Source organism: Oncorhynchus gorbuscha, linkage group LG01, assembly GCF_021184085.1.
Source record: "Oncorhynchus gorbuscha isolate QuinsamMale2020 ecotype Even-year linkage group LG01, OgorEven_v1.0, whole genome shotgun sequence".
In the NCBI taxonomy this organism is placed as follows: Eukaryota; Metazoa; Chordata; class Actinopteri; order Salmoniformes; family Salmonidae; genus Oncorhynchus; species Oncorhynchus gorbuscha.
The window spans coordinates 26,700,279-26,711,566 of NC_060173.1; the positions used below are offsets into that span (position 1 = coordinate 26,700,279).

Consider the following 11,288-nt stretch of genomic DNA (forward strand, 5'->3'; position numbering starts at 1 on the left):
CTGGCACCTCTGGCGGATCCTGGCTGACTGGCAGCTCCTTGCAGACTGACAGCTCTGGCTGCTCTATGCAGACTGGCAGCTCTGGCTGCTCCATGCAGGCTGACAGCTCTGACTGCTCCATGCAGGCTGACAGCTCTGACTGCTCCATGCAGGCTGACAGCACCTTGCAGACTCGCAGCTCCTTGCAGAATGGCAGCTCCTTGCAGACTGACAGCTCTGGCTGCTTCATGCAGACTGACAGCTCTGGCTGCTTGATACAGACTGACAGCTCTGGCTGCTTCATGCAGACTGACAGCTCTGGCTGCTCCATGCAGACTGACAGCTCTGACTGCTCCATGCAGGCTGACAGCTCTGGCTGCTCCGAACAGACAGGAGACTCCAGCAGCGCTGTAGAGGAAGAAGGCTCTAGCTGCGCTGAACAGGCGGGAGACTCCGGTAGAGCCTGCCCAACCTTACCTGGCTCGATGCCCACTCTAGCCCGACCAATACGAAGAGCTGGTATGAACCGGTGCGCTCCATAGCAGCCAAGTCTATACAGGCAGCCAAGCCTATACAACACCCCTACTCAACCGCAAACCCGATAATACAAAACCCCAATACGAAATATAACAACATAAACCCATGTCACACCCTGGCCTGACCAAATAATATAACGAAAACACAAAATACAATGACCAAGGTGTGACACCACTATGCTTGAAAATATGAAAAGTGATACTCAGTAATGTATTGGATTTGCCCCATACATAACAGTTTTGTATACAGGAAAAAAAGGTAATAGCTTTACCATATGTTTGCAGTATTACTCTAGTGCTTGGTTGCAAACAAGATGTATGTTTTGGAATATTGTTTTTCTGTACAGGCTTCCTTCTTTTCATTCTATCAATTAGGTTAGTATTGTGGAGTAACTACGAATGTTGTTTTTGAAGTTTTTTTATATTTCTCTCCTATTTACCTCATGGTGAAATCCCAGAGTGGTTTCCTTCCTCTCTGGCAATTCAGGTAGGAACAATGACTGTATCTTTGTAGTGACTGGGTGTATTGATACCTCATCCAAAGTGAAATTAATAACTTCACCGTGCTCAATGGATATTCACTGTCCACTTTCTTTTTTTTACCCATTTTCCAATAGGTGCCTTTCTTTGCGAGGCATTGGAAAACCTCCCAGATAATTGTATGTGTGGGGTACAGAGATGAGGTAGTCATTCAAAAATTATGTTAAAGCCAATTATTGCACATTTGGAACCATGGAACTTATTATGTGACCTGTAAATCACATTTCTACTCCTGAACATATTTAAGCTTGCCATAACAAAGGGGTTGAACACTTATTGACGCAATAAAAAAAATATAAACAAATAAAAACACAATTCCACTTTGACTTGATGGGGTGTGTAGGCCAGTGACAAAAAAAAATCTAATTTTAATCCAATTAAAATTCAGTCTGTAACACAACAAAATGTGGCAAAAATCAAGGCGTGTGAATACTTTCTGAAGGCACTTTATAGGGTTGGAAAATAGCAGGGCGCTGGCTTTTACAAGTCAAAATTTCCTAAAGAGCATTCGTTTGACACAAACGCCGCTTTAATGCCACCCAAAAATAGTGTGTTCTGTCTCTCTTTCTCACTACTCTCCATCTATCTGTCTCTCTTACACTCTCTCCATCGCCTCCTCTCCCTCTCTGCCCCTCTCTCTCTGTCCAATCAATAACCATGGAATGAATAGCATGCTCCTGCGCTGGAGCAGGAAAGCAGGAAAATGCAGTGAGGTAGAGACAGACCCACATAAAGTTGGTACCGTAGACTGTTTTTGAGTCACTGACTGTCTAACCGAAGAGAGACCAATGCTAGCAAGACATTTTCAGAGTGAAGGAATAATTTAAGAGAACATAGAGTATAGCCTCGCTACTGTTTTTCACTCTCTTTCTACTGTTGTTTTTATTTCTTTACTTACCTATTGTTGACCTAATACCTTTTTTGCACTATTGGTTAGCGCCTGTATGTAAGCATTTCACTGTAAGGTCTACACCTGTTGTATTCTTTGCACATGACTAATAAACGTTGATTTGATTTGATATCCAGATTTAATCAGATCGGTTAAAAACCTTAAACTCATAGAGAAGAAATAAAATGCCATTCCTAGAAATTAATACAATTTCACTAATTTAACAGATTCTCTTGTCCAGAGCAACTAACAGGAGCAATTAAGGTTCAGTGCCTTGCTTAAGGGCTTATCAACATATTTTTTTACCTAGTCAGCTTGGGGAACCCGCAACTTTTCTGTTACTGGCCCAACGTGCTTAACCACTAGGCTACCAGCCACCCCATATCAAATCATTTTTGTTTCATGAGACAGACTCACTTACTATATTCAAACAATGACACTGCTAGTGAGCAAAATCAGTCTCCTGCCTCAAGGGGATGCTTGTGCATTCTCAGATTTTCATGCCCTTCCATCTTGCTTCTCCTTCAGCATTAGAAATAGGTGGAACATATTCCACTTCAGGATTTGACTTTGAAAGTAGTGTGTGTGTGTGTGTGTGTGTGTGTGTGTGTGTGTGTGTGTGTGTGTGTGTGTGTGTGTGTGTGTGTGTGTGTGTGTGTGTGTGTGTGTGTGTGTGTGTGTGTGTGTGTGTGTGTGTGTGTCCGTCAGGCATACTGTATGTATTTTGTGCATCTTCCAGCAAATAGTTGCAGTGCACGTCCTGTTGTATTAGAGTCCCTCTTTGTCCCCGAGAATCATCTAATAGCCAATTTCATGCAAGAATGATGACAAAAAGTGGAAAGTTATTAGTGGTTTGGTGTCACACCTCAGGGCTTAGTGATAAGAAGTGAACAGGGACTATGGACACAGGCAGAGTGCTGCAGAGGATTTTTTTATACTGTATACCAACAACGCCAAACAAATTACACGAGGAGAGAGTCATGTTTTTCAGATTACCACACACTCAGAGAAAAAAACAAATGTCAGACTGTATTATTTATGTTTGCAGCTCACATTTGTCAACTGAATGCTGGACGTAGCAGACATCTTTAATGTCTATCGATACATAATTGGCACCATGCCTTCTGTGGCGCCACAGCTCTGAAAGATTTGTATGCCTTGTTGGTCTGATATACTCATTAACTCCCTTAACACACATCCGAATTCATACAATTCAGACCAAAGCCAATGGTTTTCATGTCTTTTTGATAACTTGTCTAGTTATACACTCGGCACACTGCTAGCTCTCTTTTTCTTTGTTGGTAGGGTTGTGTGTGTGTGTGTGTGTGTGTGTGTGTGTGTGTGTGTGTGTGTGTGTGTGTGTGTGTGTGTGTGTGTGTGTGTGTGTGTGTGTGTGTGTGTGTGTGTGTGTGTGTGTGTGTGTGTGTGTGTGTGTGTGTGTGTGTGTGTGTGTGTGTGTGTGTGCGTGCGTGCGTACATGTGTAAGAAAGGGAGAGAGCAGAGGGGGAAGTGTCCCTCTTTTATCTTTTCCTTTTATCTTTTCAGTTGGGTAAAACCATTGGGATCAATATGACTCGTGTGTGGATTTATTTTCTCACTTTAGTGGGGAAAGACATGGATATGGTCTGCTTTGAAGGGCAAACCACTGTTTGACCCATGAGCAGGCACGTAACATGCGGGGGACAGGGGAGTCATGAGCTCCCCCCCCCCATATTAGAGACAGGTCAATTTTACCCTGATGAATTTTATAGATTGGAAATTATTTTCTCACTGCTTTACACTACGCAGTACTACTTAATTCCTAATTTTGTGATTGGACACCCCCCCGCAGCCAATTATGCATTTGGTTTGGCCAGTCCTCAGAGGCCTTGGTTTGTGAAGGGAAAAAAATGTTGTGCAAGGCTTGTAAGGAGAATGGAGAAATCGCTCCAATAGCTCCTCTCTTTCTCTCTCTCTCTTCCTAACAAACCTTTAATTCTGTGAGCTAACGTGTAACGAATAAAGAAGTAAAGTCACATTTTGCACAAATAAGACTTATATAGAACATTATATTTTTCTAATAGAGAAAGTTTCTATTGCGAAGTGACGATGTGCATTTCTCATGTGTACACGGTTTCTCAAAACAAGTGATAATTGGTAACAGTTATAATGTCCTCAATTTTGTGATTTCAAAGACAACTTTGGTAGTATTATAAACTTTGAAACAATTGGTATCTAGTAGGTCACAGAATGAGAGAAGGGTTGTTTCTGTGAACCTCAGGCAATAGGCTCAAGCAAGCCTGTTTCTTTCCCCAGTCAGAGTTAGTATGCCTGGCTCACAGACTGACCAGCAGCAGCAACTTATCCTCCTTATTTATGCAAAAATTGTGGGGTTAAAGCACTCATCATGTTTATGCAACCTGATAATCATTCAAAGAATACTTCCAGAACCATCTTTAGATTTTATTTCAATTGAGAGAATCACAAAATAAATTGGCCGACCCTAGTGTCGTGACGTGACTATCATTTGTCACGCCCTGTTCTGTTTCACCCTCTCCAGGTGTCGCCCATCTCCCCCAATTTCCCCCGTGTTTTTATACCTGTGTTCTCTGTTTGTCTGTTGCCAGTTCGTTTTGTTCATCAAAACCTACCAGCGGTTTTCCACTTGCTCCTGCCTTGTCTATTTTCTAGTTTTCCCGGTTTGTCCTTTCTGTCTGCCCTGACACTGAGCCTGCCTGCGTCCTGTACCTTTCCCCTCTACCCTGGAATACCGACCTCTGTCTGCCCTGAGCCTGCCTGCCGTCCAGTACCTTTGCCCCACTACTCTGTATTACTGACCTCTGCCTGACCTGAGCCTGCCTGCCTTTGCGTGCCCGTGTTCAAATGTTGTACTTCGACATTGTCTGCACCTGGGTGTTACCTTCAAACATGATATCATTAATGTGATGACTGCTATTTATCGAATAATGACCTACTACGCTTAATTATTACTCGATTAAATGAATGTAACAATTAACTCATAGGAATTTGGGGTACCACGGGAAAAATGTGTTTAACCCTTTCACACGGGTGTGATCATTCTACAGTGGTCCCTGAAGCTTACGATCACACCCGTGTGATTAGAACGCTTATTGAAAATGCTTACTTAGAACAGCCAATTTCGAATGACGCAACAGTCAGCATTTGAGCTGGCCACACTGTTTTTCAGAAACTATTTACACAAACACAGTCCTTACAAACTTATGTCCAAAATGTGAGCAGCATATTTTTGGATGCAATGTTCAGATATTCACAGAAGTATCTATAGCATAACACAATCATCCTAACCGGAAAAATCTAGGCTACATTTGTCCTAGCACTAACTGAGGAAAGTCACAAGTGGTCATATTTTTTAAATTCTCGGCTAATAGCAATTACTATGTATAATTTATCACATCACGGATGAGCTCACCATTGATCAAAAAAATTTAGTAAAACACTTTCTAGAAATTAAAAGTAATCCGACTATGATTAGTTTCAGCGTGCAGCCATGCTTTTTTTTCTCTGAAAAACCAAAGATAATAAGAGAAGACAAGATGAGTTTGGTCTGTTTATATTATGCATGTTGAAGGGGTATGTCTTCTACCATCGTTCACATCCCACCATTAATATCCGGAAGTCCTCAAAAAATTAGTGAACCCTTACTCACCTCATTTTTGGTCAAACAGACAATTACGTGAAACCCAGAATGCTTTGTATGTCAACAAACATGGCTACACAGCTGGAATTAGCTTAGCTCATCATAATCACTGCAACCTTCAAAAAAGTATTTTACACACATAATTTGCAAGAATCAGAATGAATGATTTGTCACTTGTAATTGAAAACATGTGAATAAAACAGTAAATATATAAATAATTACCACACAAAACATTTTCTGATAGTGATTTATTGATACAATTGGCACGTGCCGGCAGTCAAACACGTAACCTCTCACTCCCACTCTGAGCCATTCAGTGTTGTTGTTTATGTATGTAGCTAGTGAGCTAGGAGGCAGACCGACAGTGGATGAAGTACAGGAGTTCTGTGGTAGCTGGAAGGCCGCCAGCCATTTCACCCCTCCTGGCCCTGCTGTTTGCTTTGAAAAGTCCCAGTCTGGAGTGCAACTCCCCTTGCCATTTTTAACTGAGGCAGAGTGCTTCAAGTTGTTTCTGACAGAGGAGCTGGTGGGAGTGTTCCGGTTCCGGTTTGGAGCGAGTGGTCGCATCGGCGCATCGGCGCTTCGCTCCAGCAGGTAGTATAACTTTTTACATTTCATTATATTTCATTATTGCACAACGGTTTGATTTGTCTAATCTTAGCAATTTCTTCTCAGCTAGCTACATAGCCGTCTTTGTATCAAAGATAATTGTGTAGTCTAGAGCGATTTTCTAGGTTAGCTAGCCAGCTATTGTCGTTCTTTTAACGCAACGTAACGTAAACAACACTACTAGCTAGCCAGCTAGCCCCCGAATAGCAGCACTGTAGAAACTATTACACTCAACGGAACGACTTGATTAGTGTAGTGTCAACAACGCACCCACTGCCAGCTAGCCTACTTCAGCAGTACTGTATCATTTTAATCATTTTAGTCAATAAGATTCTTGCTACGTAGCTTAACTTTCTGAACATTCGAGACGTGTAGTCCACTTGTCATTCCAATCTCCTTTGCATTAGCGTAGCCTCTTCTGTAGCCTGTTAACTATGTGTCTGTTTATCCCTGTTCTCTCCTCTCTGCACAGACCATACAAACGCTCCACACCGCGTGGCCGCGGCCACCTAATCTGGTGGTCCCAGCGCGCACGACCCACGTGGAGTTCCAGGTCTCCGGTAGCCTCTGGAATTGCCGATCTGCGGTCAACAAGGCAGAGTTCATCTCAGCCTATGCCTCCCTCCAGTCCCTCGACTTCTTGGCACTAACGGAAACATGGATCACCACAGACAACACTGCTACTCCTACTGCTCTCTCTTCGTCCGCCCACGTGTCATCGCACACCCCGAGAGCTTCTGGTCAGCGGGGTGGTGGCACCGGGATCCTCATCTCTCCCAAGTGGTCATTCTCTCTTTCTCCCCTTACCCATCTGTCTATCGCCTCCTTTGAATTCCATGCTGTCACAGTTACCAGCCCTTTCAAGCTTAACATCCTTATCATTTATTGCCCTCCAGGTTCCCTCGGAGAGTTCATCAATGAGCTTGATGCCTTGATAAGCTCCTTTCCTGAGGACGGCTCACCTCTCACAGTTCTGGGCGACTTTAACCTCCCCACGTCTACCTTTGACTCATTCCTCTCTGCCTCCTTCTTTCCACTCCTCTCCTCTTTTGACCTCACCCTCTCACCTTCCCCCTACTCACAAGGCAGGCAATACGCTCGACCTCATCTTTACTAGATGCTGTTCTTCCACTAACCTCACTGCAACTCCCCTCCAAGTCTCCGACCACTACCTTGTATCCTTTTCCCTCTCGCTCTCATCCAACACCTCCCACACTGCCCCTACTCGGATGGTATCGCGCCGTCCCAACCTTCGCTCTCTCTCCCCCGCTACTCTCTCCTCTTCCATCCTATCATCTCTTCCCTCCGCTCAAACCTTCTCCAACCTATCTCCTGATTCTGCCTCCTCAACCCTCCTCTCCACCCTCTCTGCATCCTTTGACTCTCTATGTCCCCTATCCTCCAGGCCGGCTCGGTCCTCCCCTCCCGCTCCGTGGCTCGATGACTCATTGGAGCTCACAGAACAGGGCTCCGGGCAGCCGAGCGGAAATGGAGGAAAACTCGCCTCCCTGCGGACCTGGCATCCTTTCACTCCCTCCTCTCTACATTTTCCTCCTCTGTCTCTGCTGCTAAAGCCACTTTCTACCACGCTAAATTCCAAGCATCTGCCTCTAACCCTAGGAAGCTCTTTGCCACCTTCTCCTCCCTCCTGAATCCTCCTCCCCCTCCCCCCTCCTCCCTCTCTGCAGACAACTTCGTCAACCATTTTGAAAAGAAGGTCGACGACATCCGATCCTCGTTTGCTAAGTCAAAACGACACCGCTGGTTCTGCTCACACTGCCCTACCCTGTGCTCTGACCTCTTTCTCCCCTCTTTCTCCAGATGAAATCTCGCGTCTTGTGACGGCCGGCCGCCCAACAACCTGCCCGCTTGACCCTATCCCCTTCCCTCTTCTCCAGACCATTTCCGGAGACCTTCTCCCTTACCTCACCTCGCTCATCAACTCATCACTGACCGCTGGCTACGTCCCTTCCGTCTTCAAGAGAGCGAGAGTTGCACCCCTTCTGAAAAAACCTACACTCGATCCCTCCGATGTCAACAATTACAGACCAGTATCCCTTCTTTCTTTTCTCTCCAAAACTCTTGAACGTGCCGTCCTTGGCCAGCTCTCCCGCTATCTCTCTCTGAATGACCTTCTTGATCCAAATCAGTCAGGTTTCAAGACTAGTCATTCAACTGAGACTGCTCTCCTCTGTATCACGGAGGCGCTCCGCACTGCTAAAGCTAACTCTCTCTCCTCTGCTCTCATCCTTCTAGATCTATCGGCTGCCTTCGATACTGTGAACCATCAGATCCTCCTCTCCACCCTCTCCGAGTTGGGCGTCTCCGGCGTGGCCCACGCTTGGATTGCGTCCTACCTGACAGGTCGCTCCTACCAGGTGGCGTGGCGAGAATCTGTCTCCTCACCACGCGCTCTCACCACTGGTGTCCCCCAGGGCTCTGTTCTAGGCCCTCTCCTATTCTCGCTATACACCAAGTCACTTGGCTCTGTCATAACCTCACATGGTCTGTCCTATCATTGCTATGCAGACGACACACAACTAATCTTCTCCTTTCCCCCTTCTGATGACCAGGTGGCGAATCGCATCTCTGCATGTCTGGCAGACATATCAGTGTGGATGACGGATCACCACCTCAAGCTGAACCTCGGCAAGACGGAGCTGCTCTTCCTCCCGGGGAAGGACTGCCCGTTCCATGATCTCGCCATCACGGTTGACAACTCCATTGTGTCCTCCTCCCATAGCGCTAAGAACCTTGGTGTGATCCTGGACAACACCCTGTCGTTCTCAACCAACATCAAGGCGGTGGCCCGTTCCTGTAGGTTCATGCTCTACAACATCCGCAGAGTACGACCCTGCCTCACACAGGAAGCGGCGCAGGTCCTAATCCAGGCACTTGTCATCTCCCGTCTGGATTACTGCAACTCGCTGTTGGCTGGGCTCCCTGCCTGTGCCATTAAACCCCTTCAACTCATCCAGAACGCCGCAGCCCGTCTGGTGTTCAACCTTCCCAAGTTCTCTCACGTCACTCCGCTCCTCCGTTCTCTCCACTGGCTTCCAGTTGAAGCTCGCATCCGCTACAAGACCATGGTGCTTGCCTACGGAGCTGTGAGGGGAACGGCACCTCAGTACCTCCAGGCTCTGATCAGGCCCTACACCCAAACAAGGGCACTGTGGTCATCCACCTCTGGCCTGCTCGCCTCCCTACCACTGAGGAAGTACAGCTCCCGCTCAGCCCAGTCAAAACTGTTCGCTGCTGTGGCCCCCCAATGGTGGAACAAACTCCCTCACGACGCCAGGACAGCGGAGTCAATCACCACCTTCCGGAGACACCTGAAACCCCACCTCTTTAAGGAATACCTAGGATAGGATAAGTATTCCCCCCTTTAAGATTTAGATGCACTATCGTAAAGTGACTGTTCCACTGGATGTCATAAGGTGAATGCACCAATTTGTAAGTCGCTCTGGATAAGAGCGTCTGCTAAATGACTTAAATGTAAATGTAAATGTAGAGGAGACCAATCGCTATGCCTTGGAGCTACAGGACAAGAGTGAGCCAGGAGTGAGGGGGAAACTCGCTAAATGGGTGACAACCACAATTAGTGAAACATATACCTTCCTGGTATACCTTCCTGGTGACAGTTCTTCTCATGGGGATGCCACTCTCTTCTCCCAAGATCGCTTCCTAGTTCTGCTGCGATGCCTGCATTTCGTCAACAATGCTATTGCCATCCTAAGTGATCGTGTTTACAAAATAAGAAATGTTCCTATCAGCCTGACATCAGCATTTGGTCGGGTATTTGTGCCATACAAGGACCTATGCATTGATGAGTCCCTGATGTTATGGAAAGGTAGACTGGCGTTCCGTCAATATATTCCCTCCAAAGGGCACAGGCTTGGGGTCAAGTTCTTTTTCATGTGCGACGTGTGAAGACAGGATTTGTCCAGGACATTATAGTTTACACAGAGTCCACCACTGACATCCAAAATTATGAGGAGCTTGGTGTGTCTGGGTCCGTGGTGATGACCATGCTGGCTCCTCATCTTGGCAAGGGACAGACTTTGTACGTGGACAATTGGTACAGCAGTCCCACACTCTTCAGGCATCTGCTCTCCAACAGCACAGGTGCCTGTGGCACAGTCAGGCCGAACAGGAAGGGGATGCCGACATTCGAATGCAGGAAGATGCAGAGGGGAGGTGGAGTTCAAGGAGAACGATGAAATGTTGGCAGTAAAGTCCATGTCCTCTCCACTGTCCATACAGCAACCATGTCGGCCGCAGGGAAGGTGGACCACCTGACGGGAGAGAGAAAAATCAAATCAGACTGTGTGCTTGACTATAACCTCAAAATTGTGGCAGTGGATAAGGCGGACATGAAAAACAGCTTTGTGCACTCAGAAAACGACCAAGTTGTATAAGAATATATTTTTCCATCCGATTGCCCTCAACGGCAGCATAGTTCACCGCCAACTAACAGTTGAGATAATTACTGGACAAGGTATTTTTGTAATTGGATGTACAGTTCACATACAAATCCATAATGCTATTATATTGACAATATCTCACCCACCTACCCACTGCCTCATCATCCTCTAACTTTCCTCATCCTCCCAACTCCCTCATAGGTAAAGTCATTTTCTACAAAAAGTATAGAGAAAACCTCATGAGAGAGCTGCTGGAGGAGCACCACACCACTCGGTGCCCATCCACTGGGGGTCGCCCTGCTGTGGACAATCCCCTATGCCTGCCTGCACGGCATTTTCCCTGCAAAGTTCCTCAAACTGCTGCTCAAGGTAGTCACACACAGAGGCGCTGTAATGTCAGCCTGTCTGGCACCAGGAGAAGTAAGCAGAGAAAGTTGACAAAGTACATGTGTTTGAGGAGTATCATATGCTCAATAAATATTGACCACATCTGCAGAAATTAGTGACTGACTGACCTGACAGGTGACTTGACAGGTGACCTGCCATGATTCTATGCCTTTAGAGGTGGGGGTGGAAATGCAGTTGTTGTTCAGTCACTTCATGATTATTAAATATGGGTTATGCATATTCAGTTTTTTCCCTCTAGTAAAACA

At 46.0% G+C, this 11,288-nt stretch overlaps 1 pseudogene; it reads left to right on the forward strand.

Moving 5' to 3' along the window:
• The window catches only part of LOC124041270, a 29,484-nt pseudogene extending 18,855 nt beyond the window's left edge, over window positions 1–10,629 (forward strand).
• The last annotated feature ends 659 nt before the right edge of the window (window positions 10,630–11,288 follow it).